The sequence below is a fragment of the Prionailurus viverrinus genome, chromosome D3 (genome assembly GCF_022837055.1).
Source record: "Prionailurus viverrinus isolate Anna chromosome D3, UM_Priviv_1.0, whole genome shotgun sequence".
Taxonomy (NCBI): domain Eukaryota; kingdom Metazoa; phylum Chordata; class Mammalia; order Carnivora; family Felidae; genus Prionailurus; species Prionailurus viverrinus.
In genome coordinates, this window is record NC_062572.1 from 62,506,023 (window position 1) to 62,527,494 (window position 21,472).

Below are 21,472 nucleotides of genomic sequence, written 5' to 3' on the forward strand. Positions count from 1 at the left end.
CTGCCTTGTGTGGGATACCCTTAAGCAAGGGCTGATGAGAATTGTGGATAAATACCCTAACTATCAGCTCAGGTATGGTACCTCTGACCCACACTCCTTAAGCTGACTTCCAGTGTTTCCAATGTTTCTGGGAAGGGGGGAGGGGGGAGGGGGAGTGGGGATGGGCAGGGGAGGGTGGAGCCCCAGCTGCCCAAAGTAGTAAGTGGCTTAATAATATACCAGTTATTGGATTCTTCAACTTTCCTGTCTTACCTCTCCATTCCCTTAATGGAGTTTCCTGGGATCACCCCCCAAATAAGCTATCTGCAATTGAATCATGTCAGAAAACCATCCTACCCATGATAGAATTTCACTAACAGAAGGGAAATGTGCCCCACTGACTCCTCTTCAAGTCCTGGTACTCTCATTGCAAGACATAACAACACAACTTCATAGCATTTCACAGTTAAAAACACCTTTAAAGCCACTTTATTTTTTTATTTTTTTAAATTTTTTTTTTCAACGTTTATTTATTTTTGGGACAGAGAGAGACAGAGCATGAACAGGGGAGGGGCAGAGAGAGAGGGAGACACAGAATCAGAAACAGGCTCCAGGCTCTGAGCCATCAGCCCAGAGCCTGACGCGGGGCTCGAACTCCCGGACCGCGAGATCGTGACCTGGCTGAAGTCGGACGCTTAACCGACTGCGCCACCCAGGCGCCCCTAAAGCCACTTTAAATAACATTCCATTTCTACCCAAAGAAGCCAAGTAAGAAGCCCATTAATAGTAATGCTTTGCTCTTGTGCATAATTTTGCACTTTTTAAAGCACTTTCCCATATTTAATCATATTTGATCCTCATGACAACCCTGTAAAAAATGTAGGGCAAATGTTAGCTTGAGGGACAATGTGGAGTAGTGGAAAGAGCTCTCTGAACTGGGAGTCTAGAGACCTGATTCTGTCAGTAATTAGCAGTGCAACCACAGGCAACGCCTTAACCCTCTCCAGGCCTCAGTGTCCTCATCATGGCATGACTCTGGTCAATGGAATTCCTAAGATTGCTGCAACTACTAACATTCTATGAAACACAACAGACAGAGATGGAGGGTGGAGTATGTGAATGGGAAATAGCTTACTTGAGGTCAGACAGTGGTCAGTAGTGAGGAAGGACTAAAAAAAGATCTAGTAACTTTAGAAAAAGAATGTATTAAGTAGCAAGTTATATCTGCCATTGATGAAGACCCTCTTATGCCAGCCATTGTTATTAATCCTGAAAACAAAATCCTGCAAGTTATATTTTATTCCCAATTTATAAATCAGGAACCCTAGACTCCAAAGCTTTATGTACTTGGCCTAGGTCACAAACTATAAATAGAGCTTCTATTTGAACCCCATGTATGTGATTCCAAAAATATCCTCTTCTGTTAAACAAGTATTTGTGTTTGTTTGTCTGTTTGATTGACTGATTGTTTGTTTATCCCAGTACATCTCACAAAAACATCAAGAATATTATGGCAAATTAGAAGTTTGATAGGTATGGATTCAAATATTGATTCCATCTCCAATTATATTTCCTCATCTATAAAATGGACATAAATTATTCCCTTGGGGGTTTTGAGAGGATTAAAAATGATGAGAATTCAAAGTCTTTGGGATAGGATTTCTACTGAGAGTACACATTACTCTTCTTCCCTACTTCCTGTCAAACACATAAACCCAGTTCCCTACAAAGGCCATACCAACAGCTTCACACAGCTGAAATCTGCCTCTCTCCTGCAAACACACATGAGTAAGTTTGGGCAGTTGGGTGGTACATAAGAAAAATGAATACCTTGCAAATTTATTTTTTTTAACTGTGTCTTGATTCCAGCCTATTAGGTTTGTGAAAAAGTCTACCACCACCTATGGTTCTAGGATTCTTATTATATTTAACTATTCTACATAGCTCATTCTTCTCAACTTTTTACCCATGAACCTGAGTATGTCCACACACATGCATGCGTGTGTCGGAAGGGGGAATGAAGGAGAGTATTTCACTCATTTTAGATTCCACTAGTCAGTGATTCATAGCTAGTAGACTACGACTTTATCATAAGGCTAGTAGGGCATGTTGCATATACTAGGGAAATTGCATAATCATTATATTTTAGCTTAAATAACATCAGAAAAAGTTTAATTAAGACTTTTAATTAATAGTTGAAAGATTAATCAATCAATAATTATAGCAATGATTATAGGGTATAATTGAACTTAATTGGAGGGGACTGATTAATGATCAGAATAAATCTTTCAGATTCCCTGTCTTGAAAATATTCAGAAATGATGGATTTTGGCTCATAGAATTAAAAAGAAATGCCGGGATTGTAGATTATGGGTCCTTGGCAACTAGGCCATGAAAGGGAAAACACATGATTGAAGTAAAAAAAAATTATTCTATTGTTAAGCTTGTACATCATCATACTGCTAATTTGTACAAGTTTAGATTAATAGAGGAAAATATGCATCTGAGGACATCTATAGAAAAAGAAAAAAAGAGAAATTGCTTGAGACAGTTTTCTTTGGAAGCTAATTTCTCAGGGGTGTTCTTTCCATCTCCAAGGGCAAAATGGTTGTGTGAATTCAAATGACATTCTTATCAGAGCATCATAGGAATAGATTCGGTAGAGGATCAGACATCTCAAGGAGACAGTCCCTGTTTATAGGATGACGACCCCTCTCATTTCTACCTGATCTGTTCTAATCAAATCCAAATGGCTACTGGGACCAATATCAATTCTACCTGAAGACAGTTCAATTCTCTTTGGAGAACAGGTAGGTGATCTCATTTCAGGGTCATTTAACCGATGAGGATTGATCCCACAATGTATGCCCCAAATGGAGATACATATGCTCAAAGGTAGGGGTAAATGCTTGTTTTTCAGGGCAAACAGCACCACATTATTGACCCTGCACACCATTCTCAGGAAACAGGCCAAATATAGTCTCAACATCCCTGAATACAAACAAGATTAGTCGTACAAAAAGACAACCTCACAAAGTATTTTAAAAAGTCTTTGAGCCCACCAGAAAATCTATTTTGGCTACAAATCAGGAATCGACTGCTCCCACATTTGCCAATTACTTATACCTATTTCCTCTCTCCTCACCCCCACCCCCTCGCCTCCACCGTGCCAGTTCCAACTTAAAATATTCCTTTCAACCTAAACGTAAACCCAGTCATGGTAAGGATTAGGTATACAGAAATATTTAACTAAGAAGTTCATGAACTTAATCAATAAGAATATTTGTATTGATTATTATTGCATTTGTCCAAACATAGACTGGTCACTGTGTTAGATGCAAACAAAGGGACAGATTGTATAGCCTTAGTCTTAACTTCTGTAAAACTAGCATACATTATTGACAGAGAGCACAATGTAGATAAGAGTAATAAAAGCAATGCAATTAAGTCTAGCACTAATTCACTCCAACTTGCTGTTTGGTTTTGGGCACATTACCTAAACTCTTTTGTTTTCAGTTACTGCATCTGTAAAAGAAAGCTTATTTTGATTTTTTCCATAGTTCATCACCGCACTGTAATACTGCAATGCAATTCTGACACTATCTAGAGTTAGTGCAGACCTCACAAGTTAAGGACATAGATGCTGAAGTCTGTCTTCACTTCAGACAATGATCACAAGTTCTGGGGTTTCCAGGCCACCCAAACCCTGACCAACTAACTTCCTACAAACTTGGTGGCTTCCACTATCGCTTTAGGTTCGATAGTTCACTAATACAACTCATAGAATTCAGCAAAACCCTCTTACTTAGGATAACAGTTTTATTATTAATGATAAAAATCAGGACCAACCAAAAGAAGAGACCCACAGGGTGAGATCTAGCACCATCCTGAATATGGATCTTCCATGTCCCCTTCCATGGAATCAGGGTATATCATCCTCACAATGCATCAATCAAAGTATTCACCAACCAGGAAGCTCACCCAAGCCTTAGCATGAGTTTCAATGTCCAGAGTTTTTACTGGTGTTTCCTACAAAGATGTGACTGATTTAATTATAGGCCATGCACCTCTTTGGTGGTTGAGAGGTTGGGTTGATATCACATGGCTTAAAGCCCCAACACTCTAGTAACATGGTTGTTTTCTCCAGTGTGGCTGGCTTCCACCCAGAAACTATGTAGAGGCCCATCATATGTTACTTTATTAACATAAACTCAGATGTGGCCTCAGGGTCACAACATGAATAACAGAGAAACCTCTATCACTTACAAAATTCCAGGAAAGTTTCTTCTGGAGGACCTGGGTAAAGGGTCAGATAAATTCTTTATTATACAATACCCAGTGATTGCTGTATTAAGTAAACAATATAATTTATGTAATGGTGTTCTTACTTTAAGGTATTAAACAAAAGTAACATAACTTTATTATTAGAAAATAAGGGATCCATGCAAATTCTATTTTATTCACTGTGATACTATCACTGTGATATATTACTTACAATTTCAGAAGAGAGAAATGCCAATGCTGTCCTCAGCAGTCAGAAGAATTTTCATAGCTGAGATAGAACTTAAGTTGGGTTTTGAAAGATAAGTATAATTTGTTAGAAAAAAACCCTTCTGTTCCATGTAAGCTGTCGATGCAGTCAAAATAATTTGGCAAATAATAAAGGTAGGCGTGCTGACTGATCTTTCACCTTTTGATATGCTGTTCTAATGCTTTGTGAACACACAGCTCAAAATAACCTAAGTGTTCTCCTTTAGATGCCCATAAAAATCAACTTATAAAGAAAGGAGAGGAGGAATAGCCTTTATTCTGAGTCTCCATTTCCATCTTCTGTGTGTGTATTTGGGCCCATGGGGCACCAACCAATCTGTGTGGCACCTGAATTATGGGGCAATCTTGGTTCTGTCTAATCTCTATCAATTTCTAGCTTGGTCATTCTGTATGTGATTCTTGACCTCTTAGAAACCTAGTTTCTTCACCTTGCCAAATGGGAATAGTATTGGCCATGTCTACCTCACAAGGTTATTTTAAGACCCAAAAGTGCTTTATACATGTAACAAACTATCTTATTTTAGAATTAAGTTCAAAGGTAGAAATTAGGAAAAAGTTGAAAACACACCACACGTCTTCAGTGGTATCACTGCCCATTTCTGCCACCCTTTCTTACCTTATAGCAAATGTTCTTTCTCTTACCCTCTTAGAAACATTTCTATTATTTAAATTTATTGCTCCAGAAGTTGTCAAAAATACACTGTGATACATTTTGCAATTAGTTGCATAGCAAATTAAGATGGAAACTAAAACATATACAATTCCATAAACAGGAAAATAATGTCCTCTGCTAAACATGGTGAGTGAGTGACCCCATTTGGGTAGGATGCCATTTCTAGCATTCTGATCTGGAAGTCACAATGGTAGGGGGTGGGGGCAGGGCAGAATTGTCAACAAATAACTACATTGCAATTCCTACTGTGGTTATGTGCTATAATAATGTAAGCTAAAAGTGCTGTGGAAGTTTACATGTGATAAAAATTAATTCTGACTGAGAGGAGGGTCAGGGCACGATTCAGGAAAGTGATGCTTCTGCTTGGTCTTGAAAGACAAGATAGGTTTTGAGAGGCAAATAAAGGGGTCCTGTGAGCATTTCCAACATAAGCTCTAGCATGAACAAAGTGCAGAAGGGTGGAGGAACAAGGTATGTTCTGAGAATAGGGGGTGGAGTATCAAAGCCAAGATGGGGATAAAACACTTTGGATAAAACACTGAGAATATCAACCACAGCTAAGAAATACACAGTAGGTATGTGGTTTGTGGGGAAGAGGTTGCTGAACACATCTTTGTTTTAGCAATACCATCCTTACTCTGGTGAGAAGACTTGATTGGTTGCACAAGAGAAACTGACATTAAGCAGTCTAGGAAACATTTCAGAGAGTGACCACAACAGGTGATTTTTATTGAGTGCTTGCTATGTGCAACACTACATTCAAAGCCTGCTAAATGTGTGAACACCTTAAATTCCTGAAACAATGCTGTAAGGTAGATATTCACTTTCTCTGTTTTATACACAAAGAAGCTGGGAGCCCAGGGACTTAAGTGAATTGACCAAAGGAGTATCAGGTCATTGACTCCAGATTCATGTTTCTTCATCACCACAAGTTGACCAGAGTCTAAGCAAACAACAACAACAACAACAACAACAACAACAACAACAACAAAACAGGGAAAGGAGAGATCTGTGCTTGACTGACAGCAATTTCAGAAATATGATCCTTTGATTTTTAATATCTGGTACATGATGAAGCTAAAGGGATAGGTATAGAAAGGGAAGATAGAGAGTATGGCTTTAGCTGGGTGAGTTTTGTGCCTTTGTAGAATATATAGAGACATTTAAGAGTCATTAACTTTCAATGAAAATTGAATCCATGGAAATTCATGAAACTGCCGAGAAAGAAAATGTATCACAAAAGTTGAAGAGAAGTAGGTTACATGAAGAATTTTAGGTCAGTGGGGAGTGTCCAGAGCCAAAGTTCAGACATCCCCTCTAATTGTGATCGCAATTCCCTTGCCTATGGGGTTGTGCTTGTTAAGGTAGTTGCCGTGTGCTCTCATCACAGTCCAGAATTTTGACAATTGCTTCTCACTGAGTTCACCACTACAGACAAGAGTAAGAGTCTATGGACAAAGGCCTAGGACTGTTGGGAGACATTTAATTACCTTAAAATCTCTACAACATAATGGTTAATGGGGTAATCAGATGGAAGGTGTGGAATTTTAAATAGTAGAGAGTGTGTCACTAGAGTAGATTGTTACTGCTTTGGAGATGATAAAACCCTAGTGCATAAATGCTGACTGGAACATACCTTCAGCATTCATAAATCAATAATTGATAAAATGTACTCATGTATAACTAAGTAGATTTTTGTACGGTAGGTTGAATAAACTGATTACAGTATACTGCAGGACTCAGTGGAATTATGGGCAGAGTTTTATTCATAAAGATGAACTGGAGTTGGACATTGCTTTATAAAAAGCTGAAGTGTGGATATCTCTACATTCTTAAAACCGTGGGGTACAAAGCTTAGGTATAAATTGGAAAGATGCTAAGGCTGTGTCACAGGTAAAAGAATTAATTAGGCTGAGGAATTTCCTTCAGCATTCCTGGAATCAAGCAGTTTTTCCAAGTTGAAGTGCTTCTGGTCTTTGGAGAACACTGCTATATCTTCTGGCAAGAAAAAAAGGAAAGAGAAGCACTTGAAAGGCTATCTTAAAGAAGCAGGCTGGCCAGGAGCAAGGGATTGGAAATTTTTTGGAAATTCACAATAAAGGAGACTATGGGAATTGTGAGCCCAGTAAAGGACTTTCTGATCACATTTCTGGTACCTTATCTACCTTGCAGCTTTTGTGGTTCGCTGGACAAAATATTGGGTCATTATTGGCATGTTGGCAAACGTCATAATGGAGATGTAATAAGGCAATCACTGGCAGGTTTTGAAAGTTCAAGGGGGAAGACTAAAGTGTGGTGTCATTGCATTTTAATCTTCTGGAATATGTGAAGACCTTTCCTTGACCATCTTAAAATCATTTTTGAAAACTGAAGTAGTTATATGATGCATCTCCTAATTAACTCCTTCATTCTCTATATTTATCTCCTCTATGAAGTCTTCTCCAACTATATCAATGGCTAAAAATGTCCTATGTGCTGCATCCTTATTAGTGCCAGTCTTTATCTCAGGGTCTTGGAATGTTTGTGTGTGAAGAACCATTAAAAAACATATAATTAAACACCATTTTCCAGATTCAAAACCTGAAAACAAGACACTTAAAGATTTCTCCAACTCAAATAATCTGTTAGTCTGAAGATCTATCTCTGTAATTAACATGGACAAAAAGGAAAAAAAATGCAATGATGTGACCCAGGTAGGGAATAACGAATGGTATGAGATGGCCAAGGAGAAGCACATGGGAAGAATGCTAGGAAGTAGCAAGCAAAGTGGAAGAATTGGCATAACATACTAAGAGGGGCCTAATAGGTGATGGAGAGCATGTACAACTACCAACTTAATGAAACTTTGTCACATACAAATTTTGGAATGATAATTCTGGAGACATTGGAAAGATAATTTTGGAGACAATGGAAAAGACTAGGTTTAATTGTGAGAATAATGAAATATTCTTGGTAAGTAAAAAGTTCTAAACTGAGAAAACATGTTTCTATCAAGTGCCTTATATTATCTATACTTTACGTTTGTTTTGCTTCTTGGGTTAGATTCCAAATTCATTAAGGACAAGAGCATGGTCTTCCTTTTAGCACAGAACTTAGCATAGGATGGGAATTAGTAGAAGGTCATCAAATGTGCTTTGAACCAAATGTGTGAGCACACACTAGCTTTGTGTAGGTATATGGTAAAAAGCATTCCAGTCTTAATCTAACTAACATCCATGCTTCAACACATACTAAATTCAAAATATTATGTAAGTCACCTAAATTTGAGGAGCTTCAATTTCTTCAATTTCTTCAATTATAAAATATGAGAATTGTATTTGATACACTCTAAATTCCTTTTCAACTTTAATGTTCTATCATTTTGGTTTTCAAAAAAAAACTCAAGCACATAGTAATTGTCACTGTCTCCAAACTACTGAACAAATACATCACATTGGTTGACTAATGTGATACCATCAATGTGGTTTCTGCAAATTTGCCAATTTTACATTCCTGGTAAAGGAGATCCATGTTGTTCACAAACTTTAAGTTTCAAAGTGATTTGTATTTTCTATATTGTTCACTCTACTATGGGGTCAAAAATGGTCTCATCATATTTTAAAATAAAGGACACACTCACAGCCCTTTGATCACATTCATCTTAAGAAGAAAATAATTCAGTTATCATTTTTTTAGTCTTAAACTTCCATTCAATATATTTGAGTGCTCCAGACTATCTGCAATGCAATAAAAGTGAGTTAAAACAAAGTGTCTATTTTTATATATGATTTGTAATTACTGTCATTTGTCAGAATCAATATACTTTTTCCTGAATACTAGAGTCAAAACAGAGCAAACAAGAAAGAGCCTTCAAGAAGAAAGGAAGGAATATGTTCTTGTTATTATGAGTGGGCAAGATTAAAATGCTTTGGGAATCCTCTGCTCAAGTGGGAGACCAATAGGACTGGGATGTCCTTATTAGTAGACAGTTACCCATTTCTACAGAGAATTGATAAGCAGACAACCACATCTGACAGCCATGTATTTTAGGATCCTTATAAGATTCCTTGTAGAATACCTCAGAATTTGACTTACTTTTGACTTTCTGGGGCTTTTCCCTCAGTATTTAAAAAATTATTAGTGGGAATATCAGGCATTAGACAATATGATGGTTATGTGTATGCAAATGATAGAAATTTTTAAAAACCATAGCTGCAGTTGATCATTGAATATAAAAGATGAGATTCTGCTGTTGTTAAAGAGGCTGGAAAATGAGAGGGGACCTACCTGTTTAGTAGTTTCTGGAGATAATATTTAACGGGGTCATCTAGGAAGACAGGCTTGGGAAAGTGACTTCCTTTCTCTCATCTTTAGTTTCTGCATAAATAAAGGAATTTCGTCAAGGATATTTCTAGCTCTAAAATGTAAAGACATATCTTTATATATTTTTAATGTTTGTGATAGGCACAAAAATGGTCCCCAAAGATGTTCATGTCCTAATCTCCTGAACCTGAAATCAGGCTACCTGACAAAGGGGTGGGGGTGGGATCACAATTTCAGATGGAACTGAGGTTGCTAATAAGTTTACTTTGAGATAGAGAGATTAATCTGGATTATGAGAGTAGGTCCAATGTAATCTCAGGTGGAAGAGGAAGGTAGGAGAGAGAACTAGAGAGATGGCAGCTTGAAAAGGAAATCCTTTTCTTTTTTTAATTTTTTTTAATGTTTATTTCTGAGACAGAGAGAGACAGAGCATGAGTAGGGGAGGGGCAGAAGCATGAGTAGGAGAGGGAGACACAGAATCAGAAGCAGGCTCCAGGCTCTGAGCTGTCAGCACAGAGCCTGATGCGGGGCTCGAACTCACAGACCACGAGATCATGACCCAGGATGAAGTCGGACGCTTAACCGACTGAGCCACCCAGGCGCCCCAAGGAAATCCTTTTCAAGGAAGTCTTGCTATTGCTGGATTTGTAGATAGAAAAACTGACCCTAAAATTCACGTGGAATCTCAAGGGATTCCAATTAGTCAAAATAATCTTGAAAAGGAAGAATAAAATTGGAGAAATTACACCTTCTGAATTCAAAACTTACTACAAAACTACAGTAAACAAAAGAGTGTTGTAGTGACATAAAGACAGATATATAGATTAGTGGAATAGAAGACTCAGAAGTAAACTTGGATATATGCTCAATTGATTTTTGGCAAAGGTACCAGAACTATTCAATCAAAAAGGGACAGTCTTTTCACTGATGCTGGAGTAACTGGATATCCAAAGCAAAAGAATGATTGGACCCTTACCTAAAACCATATAGAAAAATAACTTATAATGTCTCAAGACCTAAATATAAGACCTAAAACTCTTAGAAGAAAACAGATGGGAAACATTTCATGGCATTAGGTTTGACAATGATTTACTGGATAGGATACCAAAGGCACAGACAACAGAAAAAGAGATAATTGAACTTCAACAAAATTAATGTTTTGGTTTTTTTTTTGTGCATCAAAAAAGGATACTATCAAAAAAGTAAAAAGACAGCCCACTAAATGGGAGAAAATATTTGTAAATAATATACCTGATAGGACATTAATGTCAGAATATATAAAGAATATACAGCTCAACAACAACAAAAGAAACCAGTTTAAAAATGAGCAAAGAACTTGAATAGGCATGTATTCAAAGAAGATATGCAACTGTCCAGTAAGCACCTGAAATGGTGCTCAATATTTTTAGTCATCAGGGAAATGCAAATCAAAACTACAAAATACCATTTCTCACATATTAAAATGGTTATTATAAAGTGAAAAATAACAAGGGTAATCAAGGATATGGATAAATTAAAACCCTCATGCATTGCTGGTAGAAATGTAAATGGTATACTTGCTGGAGAAAATAGCTTCTTCCTCAAAAAGTTAAACAAAGAATTATAATATGATCCAGCAATTGCACTCCTAGGCACACATCCAAAACAACTGAAAAAAAGGTGTCAAAACTGGTACTCGTACACTAATTTTTCACAAGATATTTTTCACAAAGGCCAAAAGGTAGAAAATCTAAGTGTCCATTAACAGATGAATAAGGAAACAAAATGTGGTATATACATATAATGAAATAGTATTCAGCTGTATAAAGAAATGAAATTCTGATACATGCTACAACATGAGTGACTACTGAAACCACTATGCCACATAAAGAAGCCAGACATAAAAGGACACATATATAACTGAAATTATATAAGTTAGCTAGAATAGGCAAATGCATAGACACAAACTGATATAGAGATTACCAACTGTTTAGTGAGGAAGGGAAATTGGGAGTTATTCTTTAATGGGCATAACATTTCTCTTCAGGATGTTGAAAAAGTTCTAGAAAGGTATAATGTTGATGTTTACTCAACACTGTGAGGGTACTTAATGTCACTGAATTCCACACTTAAAAGTCATTAAGACGGTGAGTTTTACATTATGTATATTTTGCCACAATAAAAAAATGTGAGAAAACCCAATTTGAAGCTTTTAAACAATAACAGAATTAGCAAAGATATACTATGCATTTATGTGATGTATATTCTGACTGCTTTACCTGTAATAATTCTTTTAACTTTCACAATATTAGTATGTAGAAGATTTCTTAATTATTATACCCATTTAAAAATATGAAAACACAGGTTTCATAACTTGCTCAAGGTCACATAGTAAGTGTGTGTCTATTTTGGAGGGGTGGTGGTTGAGAGGAGTCTCAGATTTGAATCTACAAAATCTAGCTCCAGATCCATGTTTTCATGTTGGCTTCCAAATCATCTTGATGCTTCTCAAATTATTGCTTAATTGTAAAGAAGTTCAAATGTAATAACAGTTTTATGATTTATTCTAAACACAATACTCTATTTTCAGAACCAATGGAGTTTTAGCTATAGGTAGTAGACTCATTCTCCGGTTTGTGTCTCAGTTCAGTGATTTACTAGGAAAATAGACTATGGGTCTCCAGTATTAGCTTTCTGCCACCCCAGCCCCCAGTCCCCACCATCAGGCAAGGTCTTTGTTGGGGTAGTAAGGTCATAGTACATATAGGACCAATGCACCTGAGGTGTATACAGAAATGGATGATTTTCCCTCCAACCTCTACTTTTCTCCTCACATTACTGGTACCCCTGTTTGTAGCCTTATGCCCTTCCAAACCTGTCTTGTACAAGGGACATCTGCATGGATTTTTCAGCTGAATTGGAGCCCAAATTTGTAAGTTTTTAAAACCAGTCCAGTCAGAGCTTCTGGCAAAGTGGTTCCTGAAAGCAATTGCCTATATAACTTTGCATTCTCTAATATGATAAGCAAATCCTGGCAAAGTAACTTTCTTCCTGGGGGAGTCACTTCTTTATCTTGTGGTAAGAAATGTAACCTCTTTAGAAATCAAATTTGCCTAATCCTAGAACCCTTGATTCTGCGACCTGCATGTGACTTCAGAGAGTGGTGATCTTTCTTAAGAAGACATGTGCCATATCTGTCTTACAGATGGCTCCTACATCCTGTGTCATTTGCTATTTCTCTCTGTTCTGCAGTTAGGTGGCTCAGATTCTTAATTAAAAGATTCATTTCTATGGCAGCTTTTATAAAGCAAATATCTGCACATGAAGGAAGAGGAAAAGGGAACAGAAGGAGGAGGGAACACGGTCTGCTTTCCACCAGATACTGAAACGTTCCACTAATCTCTTTCGCACCTTGTGGAGTTTCAATTTTCCCTTTAAAATGTGGATTAAACAAAGTTGCCAAAAAACATATGCTTTCATGTCAAACATTTCATTTATTTGGGAGGCTGAAAGCAGCTTGAGAGCGCTCACTGCTTCTGCCTGAGGAAAAGGAGCAGAGTGGTTAAACCTTTTTATTGGAAGCTTCCCCTTGAAGCTGAGGCATGGACCTGGGAAATATGGTATGGGCTGGGCCACTGGTAGGCTCCAAGGATATCCTGGGTGGTTGCATCTAGTAGACAAAGGAATCAGGCCCAGTTGCCAACTTGGGTACTGACCATACCTCTTCGGGTTGTAATCTTATTAGATTTCACAACTAATCAGGGGTAGGATGAGTCAGTACCTGATGTAGGAGACCTCCAAGGCAAATCCATTTGCTGTACTTTGCCTTCTAAGTAAGAATAAATCATGCTATTTCATGGAGTAGACTTGTAAACATAACACATGGGAAGTAGGAGGACAAAGAGTTGCGGGTTCTGGCACAGATATCCCAGAAACTTGACTCTTGTGGTCTCTCCTCACTTGCCAGGAACCCTGAGGGTGACTGTCGAATGACTTAGGTTTAAGGGCAGTGTTGTGGTTTAGCATAAGGTAGGCGAAATAATTGTTTTGAATCATATTATAAAGACCTAGCTAGTAATACTTTGCAAACTCCTAGGCTTCGGACTTTGAGATGTTAATTTAATCTCTCTGAACCTCAAATGCCTCATTTGTCAAATAATATGCCTACTCTATGTTTTTCCCAGGGATGTTTTGATGATACAATAAAATATGCATGAATATGTGATTATAATCTGAAAAATTATATTTGTCTCTCATTTTTTTGATTGAGTTAATATGGATAATAGTAATATCAGGTATTTATAGCAAATTTACTTTTTATAAGCTCTGAGCCAGAGTTTTTAGATAAATCTCCACCTAACCACTCTGTGAATTAGGTGATACTCTTCCCATTTTACAGATGAAGAAATCAAGTCTGCAAGATCTAAGATAATTTACCCTAGGTTATCTCACTGATACTTGGGGAACAAAAGAAAGAAGAATAAGAAGGAAAAGAAACCAAAGCTCAGCTGGTCGAGCTCCAAGCTCAGGCTCTTTCTTCTATGTTGCCCTTTGGTATTAATTTTGGAGTGATGTTTTCCTCACTCCTTACTTTCTTACTTTAGTTAGCACCTTATATTTCCAAGTTAGTTTAATATAGTTATTTGAATAACAACTCCTTCCCCTGGCCACCACTAATGCTAAAAATTTCTTTAATTCGTGAACCAGAAATACAATAGTTACATGATTTGCAAACCAAGAAATGTTGAGTTAGCCTCTCTATCTTGTCTTTGCTATATAACATTACTTTAATGCATGTTTATGTATTTATTCATTTTATAAACAATCAGAGCAAAGAATCTGGAGTTAGACTCTCTAGCATTGAGTTGTAGCTCCTACACCTGCAGACTTTCTCCAAGTCACTCCACTATTCTGTAAGTCGGTGTCCTCATCTGTAAGTTGGAAAATTACAGTAGCTAAAGTCTACTATGAGGATGAAATGACTATTTACAGTTCTTAGAAAAGTTTACAGTATATAGTATGTGCTGTAGAAACATCAGCTATTTCTCTTAGGCATACTGCATTGAGATCTACGTTTGCTGTATGATTATGATGGGCATACCCCTGTCCAAATGTCATCCTAGGCTTCCTATAAATAGCAGCTATTATTGCCTACATTAACCGGCAAAGGAACTAATTTCATGAAATTATATCATTAGAGCTTTAGTCCTGTTTCTGGAAGACTTTTCAATCTTCTAGAGTCCTATGGGGGAGATGGATAGAGAGCTGAGTTATATATGAAGTTTCTAATAACCTTAGTTCAGAAAAAAGATATACAGGAAAAAGCAAGTGGGTGGGAGACAAGGAGCCTAAGTAAGAGGCTAGGGTCAAAAGGGAGGAAGCACATTATTATGTGATGGGACTACACTAAAACCTACTCTGCTTTCTCCAGGAATTTGTCTCTGCTAAGTCTTAGGGGCAGATCCAGTGCCATGGTGATTCAGCGCTTCATCATCTCCATATGGATGGCACAGATGTCTGTATTTCCAGCCTTACCCTTTCCCCTGAGTTCCAAGTTCTGGTGTCCAATCTCTTTTTGGAAGCCTCTCATGGGCACATCAAAACCCACAAGTCCAAAATGAACTAATGACATCCATCCTCAAGCTTACTTCTATTTCTGTGTTCCTCTCTCAGGAAATGTATCACCATTCACAGGGACACACCCCAGAAACCTGTGTGTCAACTTGAAATTTTCCTTCAGCTCCTTCTTTTTGATAAAAATCTTACTTTGATTTTTATCCCCTTGTCTCCATTTCTATTGCTTCTACATTGATTCAGATTCATAATATCTCATTTGGTTTACTGTAATAGGTGACGAATTTTCCTTTTTGTCTGCTGAGCCCATACCTACTGTTAAAAGTTAGCCAGAAAGGAGGCCATGGTTTGAATACACCCCTAAGCCAAACCATCATAGTCATGTAACAAGAATTTAAAACTGTCATGATTTTTCCAAATGCTGACCCTGACCCTAAACAAAACTTAAGCATTCTTCATGTCAGTGTGACTTTTAGCTTCCCAGCCAATCAGCTAGAAACAAGTAAGTTTATCCAGGGAAAAGGAATATGAGTAACCAATCAGCATAAACAATATACTCCCTCACCCACACCTCATAAAGGTAGCTGTAACTGCTGGGTAGAGCTTCCAACTACTTTTAGTTTGAAGTCTCCCCATTTGTGAACAGTTTGCCATTCAATGGCAGTCATTCAATAAAGTATTCATATCTGTTAAAGCTCTCTGAATTTTCCTTTAACCACTACTTTCTTCTGCATTGGCATCAAAAGTATTTCTTAGAATAAATATAATTATGTCACCGCTCAATTTACATACGGAATAATTTTCAGGTTGAAATACCATGACATTGACCAAAAGCCTTCCCATGGTCTGTTTTCTGCCTGTCTACTCCACCTTTTCTCTCAGCTTAGTATATGAACTAAACCAAAATTAATTCCAAGTTTTCAAACTGTTCGTTTTAATCCCTGGCTCTTTGTACATGCTGAGTCTACTCTGAAGAATGTTTTACTTTCAGTCTCTATCTGGTCACTATCTTCCAGTATGTGGTACTTGGCCCAGAAGACATCTCTTTCCATGATCTTTTCAGAAGTCTAGGTCCTTCATTAACATTTTTCACTGGTCCTCTCCTCTACTGGACCACAAAGTTTCTCAAGGGCAGAGATGGAGAATAACTTCACTTAGTATCCCACAGACCTAATATAGTGTTTGTTTTGAGGCAAATTTTGACTAATCAATAAACACGTATCATATGAGAGTAAGTTGGCTTTGGCTATATTATCAGCTGGAGAGATATGTCAGGTACAAGTGTCCTTCTGCTTCCTGACCAGGAAAGTTTAAAACAGATAAGGAAATACATCCTGGGGAGTAAATACAGAGTGCTGTATATATATTGAATGTAATATCAAATCTCTATATAACAACCCATGAATAACAATACAACATGAATGCAAGCAGTAGGGCATTGGGGGAAAATCCACAAGGGAGACTCAAGGGACTCAACTTCTTTTCTTAACTCGTTAACTACATATAGGACCTTAGGGCACCTTCCTGTGCATTATGATCTTTGCTTTAAAAGAGAAGTGGGTTTGGAGTAGTTGACTTCCTATGTCCCTTCTAGCTCTACAGTTCTATGAATTGTTGGCAAAAATTATATAATATTACTATGGTTTCAGTTTCACCTAGATTTACTGTATGTCTATAACTTGAGTCTCTGAGTTAACAACATGTCTTAAACTACAATTTCAAGACATACTGTGATACTAGAGAACATTGCCTTTGGGAATTAAAATACAAGTCAATTCATCGAGCATTTATTGGGTACTTAGTAGAAGCGGCAAAATGCTTTAGGTATAGTGAACGTTGCAAAAAATAGGATAAAATCCCAGTCCTAAATGACTCTAAAACTTAACTGAGGGAGTAAAATTAAAACCAAGAAAAAGAAGAAAGAAGATGTTTTAGGGCATTGACCTTGCTCAGTGGCTACAGTACTAGGCAGAAATATATGAGACATCATTGTTGTTGAAGAAGGGCTGATAGTTAAATCATGAATTTAGTTGGACCTATAAAGTCTTCCAAGAGTGGTAATAAGGGACAATAGTTTATAATCAAGTACAGAGCCAAAAGTGGACACTATCAAGTATGTACTAGGAATTGGAAGGCAAGGGGGAGATGAGATGTGGAACATGGCATGGAGACAGGCCTTACTGGAGGAAGAATGGTCTCCCAGGTGGAGATGAGATGGAAAAAGGGACCAGACTTCAGAAAGCAGAGAACTGAGCAGGGGCAGCAGACAGTACAACATAGGGACACTTCAGAGTATGAGCAGAGGAGCACAGGGAAAACAATTAGAGTTCTGCCTCAAGAGAAATGGATATGAGGAAGTGTCTCCCCAGGGTGGTGCCCACAACATTCTCCCAGTTAATTCACAATGGCAATCTGCCCTCCACCCTGAGTGACCTCCCTCCTTGGAAACCACAAATCTGGAAAAAAACATGCATTTAAACCATATGAATCAGGCTTGCATTTCTGTATCATATTTGATGCTTCATCTCTCTCATTAACTCCCTCATTGTCTGTCTGCTTTGTCAGGAAACAAGAGTTCCATCTCTTTGTCCAGTTGTCGATTTACTCTAGAACAGATGCCCGTTTAAATAAGAATCTTGCACCTTATCCTTATCTTCTTTAGTGGTGTCATATTCCCAAACCAAGGGCCCTCTTTTTCTTCTTTCTTTATTCTGGAAACTACATCATTGAGAAGATACTTTCCACCCAGTGAGCAGTACTTCCTTCCTGGCAGGGGACTATATGGGTGTGCATATTTTATTTCTTTGCAGCCCAAATATCTGGGTTCTGGCTGAAAAACCCAAAGCAAATAGAACACTCATCTGATCTATGTTTATAATGATTTACTCACTGAATAAAATTGAGATTTGTCTAAATTAGATTCATTTAAATTCTCTTGTCTGTCATCTCTGTTAGAAAACATGAAGGTTTTCTTTCTTGTTGATGAAGGAGCTGAGACTCAATTTGCAGCCTGTTTATTCTCTTTCTCTGTCTCTATGTCCCTGCCAGCTCCACACACACCCCTGCTCATTCTGACATACTCACGTATATTCTCACAGGGAGATGGCCCAGTCCCAGCTGATGGAGAGCTCCAAGGGAGGGATTCGTAGCCTCGGCTTCAGATTAATGAGCTATTTGACTGGGACATGATGTTGGTTTAACAGCAGTTTTCCTTAAACGTGGTGCGATCAGGAATTTGCAGAAGTTTATTCTTAGCTCTTTCTTTTGGCTTCTGCAACATGTTAACAGCTTGTGCATTTTGTAATGCCTTTTTTCATTGCTATGGTAACCATTAAAACTTAAGGTGTATGTGACTAGAGATCTGGCCAAGCTATTGGTTGCTAGCATGCTGGAAAACAGTGTAAATGAAACCACCTCTAGTCGGCTGCTTTTTACTGGTGTGCCTTGCCTAAATTAGCCTGGCATGTGAAATTCTAGAAGAAAATTAGGATAACAAAATATTAGGAGATGATTATTCACTTCAGAGAGAACTGACGATAGAATCCCTTTATATTGTGAATTCCTCAGCTGGTTTTAAAATATGATTATGTTGACCACATGCTGATTTATAGGAAACTCGTAGGAGAAAATATGCAAACTCTGAGTTATTAAGTCTTAGAAAAGAGTCAGGAGTTTGCTTTCAGAGCCAAGTTAAATTAGTAGGCATGTACCACCCTAGGTCCCTCCACATTTTTTGTTTGCTTTTGCTTTTAAATGTTGTGTGATGTGCTCTATCAAAAACGGTATGGTAATTAATGAAATGTTATAATATTTAGGTCAAGTTGCCGATGCTAAGCAAATCTAGGCGTGTATGCTAAGCAAAGCAAGAAACAAACAAGCAAGCTAACAAGTCCAACAGAAACAACAATAACAACAACAACAAAAAAGAATGAAAATAATAATCACTATTCTAACTATGAAAAGGTCAATGGCCACTGAATATGATTTGTTTCTATTTTGATTTTGTTTTCCATTTCTACGAGTCTTTATTCTCTTTAATATTATTCTAGGCATTGTAGGAGGTACTAAAAACTTGTGAGGAAAAAGTTCCTATTTTCAATGAATTTTGCAACCTATTTGGAAATAGGACTCTACATGAAAGAAAGAAAAATAAAACATAGTAACAGGTTAAAATAAATACCCCCCAAAATAGACTCTGTGAGTTCAGAGAGTAGAAGAATCATTGTGAGCTTGATAGCCAGGAAAGATTTCATATAAAGGGCAAAATCTAGACTCTCTAGTGAGAGATCAGGTGAGATTTGGCTTAGCAGACAATAGGACTAGGAGATGTTATTTCTAAAGAAATATTTTTCATAATAGTGTAGTCAAGATGGTTGCTTAAAAGTGTAGGACAGTGTGAATACTGGATGAGAAAATGGTTCATCCTCAGGTTAAGATAATATTTTGTTGAAAATATTGACATTCCTTAGGAAATATGAGAATATTTCCTCATAGCTCAAATAAAGATGACAGCCTTTCCCTGTCTAATATGAAGATGATGAATTCATGCTGAACACATAACAAAGTTTGATGCACTCTTTTCTTAAGGCTATGATATATTTTAGACAGAGCAAAATATGTATTTAAGAAACTAATTGGGGCACCCGTGTGGCTCAGTCAGTTAAGTGTCTGCCTCTTGATTTTAGCTCAGGTCATAATCTCATGGTTCCTGAGTTCAAGTCCTACACTGGGCTCTGCACTGACAGCAAGGAGCCCTCTTGGGATTTTCCCTCTCTCCCCTCTGTCTCTACCCCTCTACTGCTCACACGCACATGTTCCCCCACCCTCAAAATAAATAAATACACTTTAAAAAAAAAAGACACTGGGGCGCCTGGGTGGCTCAGTGGGTTAAGCAGCCGACTAGCTCAGGTCATGATCTCGCAGTCCGTGAGTTCGAGCCCCGCGTCGGGCTCTGTGCTGACAGCTCAGAGCGTGGAACCTGTTTCAGATTCTGTGTCTCCTTCTCTCTAACCCTCCCCTGTTAATGCTCTGTCTCTCTCTGTCTCAAAAATAAATAAACATTAAAAATTTTTTTTTTTAAAAAAGACACTAACTTGATGGAATTTTCAGGCCTCATAAGAGTACCACCTAAGCCAGGGAAGTACATTTCTTCTTTTTATTTTATTTTAGAGAGAGAGAGCATGTGAAAGTTGGGGCGAGGACACAGAGAGAGAGACAGACAGAGAGAGAGAAAGACTCTTAAGCAGGCTCCATTCTCAGTGTGGAGTCCAATGTGGGGCATGATCCCACAATCCTGGGATCATGACCTGAGCTGAAATCAACAGTCAGACCCCCAGCCCACTGAACCACCCCAGCCACTCCCAGAGAGGTGCATTTCTTAATAAAGATCTTTAGGTACCATGTTCTTCTCCTTCTCATTCATTTCAGATACAATGATGAAAATGTGAACTGTGGTCCACGTTGAAATAGACACAAACACCCACATCCACCTGTGTAATAAAAGTACATCTTGAGAAGTTCCATCTTCAGTGTTGGCTTTCACAAACACAACCTCTGACATTGCCTGCTTCTGTCATCAATCACCAGCAGATGCTTATATAATCACAAAATTTCACTCATTACAGGCATCCAAAGAGAGAGCATTGTGCAAAAGTCGGTCTCGATGTTGAAACTGGCACGGCTGCCCTGGATTTTATTACTTCTCCTAAAAGGAGAATAGATTTCAGCATTTATCTCCAGCCTCCAAGATTCTCTGACCAGAGCATTTCCTGTCTTGAGGGTCTCTGCCTTGCCAGTTGTTCATAGCAATAGAGCTGTAATGAATCCCCTCTAAAGTGGTAGTTATCCATGAAATAATAAGTTAAGTTTACAGGAAAGCTGATTATATAAGATTTTGAGAAAATGGAAAAGTCCACTGTACAATTAAATGAGCAAAGGAGAAGTTCTCTACTTTCCCATTTTCAGTTACACTCTTATTAGACAATTGACTCCAAATAGTCATTTTTTTAAAGTTTATTTATTTATTTATTTTTTGAGAAAGAGAGCACAAGTGAGGGAGGGGGAAGAGAGAGAGAGAAAAAGAGAGAGACAGAGAGAGACAGAGAGAGAGAGAGAGAGAGAGAGAGAGGGAGAATATCTCAAGCAGCCTCTGCACTGTTAGTGAGGATCCTGATGTGGGGCTCGAATTCATGAAGCGTGAGATCATGACCTGTGCTGAAGCTGAACGCTTAACCAACTGAGCCACCCAGGTGCCCCCAATCATCTTCTTTGCTGTTAAGAACAAGACAAATTACATGTATGCATGTACACGCACACACTCACACATGCACACAAGCACACACACACATACACACACTCACATACTTCCACCTTTCTCCTTCAAATTCTAACATTAAATTCTACCTTGACAGTATC

The 21,472-nt window shown here is 37.9% G+C and overlaps 1 long non-coding RNA gene across 2 annotated transcripts in view; it reads right to left on the minus strand.

Annotated features, from left to right (window-relative positions):
* LOC125149696 (uncharacterized) overlaps window positions 1–21,472 on the minus strand; it is a 298,529-nt gene that overhangs the window by 235,629 nt on the left and 41,428 nt on the right. Inside the window, exon 1 of one of the 2 annotated variants that reach the window (XR_007146014.1) lies at window positions 9,470–9,560. The exons of the other annotated variant lie outside the window; for it this stretch is intronic. This is a non-coding gene — a long non-coding RNA (uncharacterized LOC125149696). Of the gene's footprint in view, window positions 1–9,469; window positions 9,561–21,472 lie in introns of those variants that run through there. 2 annotated transcript variants of the gene reach the window in all.